This window comes from Sinocyclocheilus rhinocerous, unplaced genomic scaffold, assembly GCF_001515625.1.
Source record: "Sinocyclocheilus rhinocerous isolate Xijiao unplaced genomic scaffold, SAMN03320098_v1.1 scaffold88, whole genome shotgun sequence".
Classification (NCBI taxonomy): Eukaryota; Metazoa; Chordata; class Actinopteri; order Cypriniformes; family Cyprinidae; genus Sinocyclocheilus; species Sinocyclocheilus rhinocerous.
In genome coordinates, this window is record NW_015652292.1 from 212,967 (window position 1) to 215,678 (window position 2,712).

The window sequence follows — 2,712 nt, forward strand, 5'->3', positions numbered from 1 at the left end:
ATAAACTATATATATATATATATATATATATATATATAGATATATATAGATATATACTGTATATATAGATATATATATATATATATATATAAAGGCATAGAAAATGTTTTAGAAATCCATTTTAATGTTACATTTATATATGAATTTTCTTTTTAAACCAAGCACTGGTTTTAAAATCCATGTATAAACAATATTTATTTTGTTACCATATAAATGAGATTGTTATAACTCATAGAAATCTGTCTCGCAGTTCATGTCAACGTGAGAAAACACATTTCGACTGATTGATTCACGGTTATGAAACTATACATTTCAAAGTATTATATAAAAATGAAGTTATTCTTGGTTTATCATTTCCCTAAACTAAAACACTCACATTGAGATACTCATTTATGGTTTACTATATTTATAATTAAATCGATAATAAACTTACTATTAAGCTCTATAAACTTACAGAGAAAGTTGGATAAAAAATAAGATGAAATTATGTAAGTTGATGCATGTATTAAGGGAGTTTTAATACAGGAAAATAACATTAAAATAATTTGTGAATCAATCTTATTTGTTGAAAAACTTTTACCAGGTTAGTTTTACCAGGTTTTTCTCAGGACTGGACAATGCATTTTGATTTTGTTGATCACAAACTATGCGTAGCTCAAACACTGTTGTTCCATTTCTGCTGTATTTATATCTAGCTGATTTGTAATTTTATTGCAAATATGCTATTTTTTCCTATTCGAATAAAAGGCAATGCTAACTATGTAAATATAATCTCCTATAGTAGTGCAGTAACTAATTCTCAGTAACACAGACACAATCACAGTGGCACATTAGCGGGATCAGTGATTTATTCATTTTGTTTCTCCTTTGCCTGAATGATAATATACACACAGACATCCCAGGCTTCCGGTTGGATGTTTCGGTGTAAACAGGATTCGGGACAGAAACCAAAAGATGTCTGGCGGCCGTGAAAAGAAAACACAACCATTTCCCACCAGTACCTTTGGATGACGGCTTGGAATTAAATGACTAATTTTAATAAAACTGAACAAACTTTGTATTTAACACAAGTGACCTGACTGTCAAGTAAATTAAATTTCATTATTGTGATTTGTGAGTGACTTTAACTAAATTCAGGTGCACCAGTTGGCATATTTTAGCTATGTGTTAGACTTTACACCTGCTAGAATATTAATTTAGATGCAATGTAAAGATTGCTTGTATTTAGTCCAAAATATCTTGGTCATGGTATGCGTTTCAACGTTTACGAAACTCTTAAAATACAGAAATGTAAACAACAATTTGGACACATCTAGACCTATTTAAGTACTGCTTGTACTTTTTTTACAATGAAAAAGTCCATGCCCCGTTGTCTTCGCACATCAGAATCTACAGATTTGTTTAGAAGCATTTAGATTGTTTCTTGTAAAAGGTTCTTGAGCTGTGCTTATTTGTCTCCTGATTCAGAAAAGATGACTGGAGAATGCAATATTACGAATAAAGGAATCAGCAGCTTAAGATCAACCCACTTGATGGATTTATTACAAACATGCAGCTTGTAGATTATTGTGCCGTTTTGCTCAGCTGTTTTGACTCTCATTCTGACGGCACCCATTCACTGCAGAGTATCCATTGGAGGGCAAGTGATAGAACAGTACATTTCTGTTTTGATAAAAATAAACTCATTTGCAGTACATCTTGGACGGCCTGAGGGGGAGTACATTTTCAGAAAATAACTACTCCTTTAAGTCGTGCCAATTTCATCAATCAAGAGACTTTTCCAAGTAGAACTAACAGGAAATTGGAAAAAACCAGGTCATTGAAATTCACTAATCAAATGTAAAATAATGCAAAGTCACTGTATAAATTACATCTAAATGAATCCTTGTTAAAGTTGTTAGCTCATTTTGCTCCACACTCTAAAAAATGCTGGGTTGTTTCAACCCAACTTTGGGTCAAATATGGACTAACCCAACCGTTGGGTTAAATTTTTACATAAAAATTTTAACCCAAAAGTTGGGTTAGTTCATATTTGACCCAAAGTTGGGTTGAAACAAACCAGCATTTTTTTTTAGAGTGCACGCAAACTTGATCTTTGCGAGTGCTGTGCATGTGAAAACATTACACAAATCAACATTCCTCCCTAATTTGCAATGTGCTTTCCAACCAGAATAAAAGCTCTATGGTTGAACGTTTCAAAGCAAATAAATGAAGACAGCCATAAATATTTGCACTGTAATCTTAATGTTGTTGTTAATACTTAATTTTAACAGTACAATAATATTAATACAAAAATGTACTATATTGTACAGCAAAAACAGTAATATGTGACCCTGGAGCACAAAACCAGTCTTAAGTCACTTGGGTATATTTGTAGCAATAGCCAAAAATACATTGTATGGGTCAAAATTATAGATTTTTCTTTTATGCCAAAAATCATTACGATATTAAGTAAAGATCATGTTCCTTGAAGATATTTGGTAAATTTCCTACTGTAAATATCAAAACTTAATTTTTGATTAGTAATATGCATTGCTAAGAACTTAATTTGGACAACTTTAAAGGTGATTTTCTCAATATTTTGATTTTTTTGCACCCTTACATCACAGATTTAATAGTTGTATCTCAGCCAAATATTGTCCTATCATAACAAACCTAATCAATGGAAAGCTTATTTATTCAGATGATGTATAAATCTCAATTTCAAAAAAT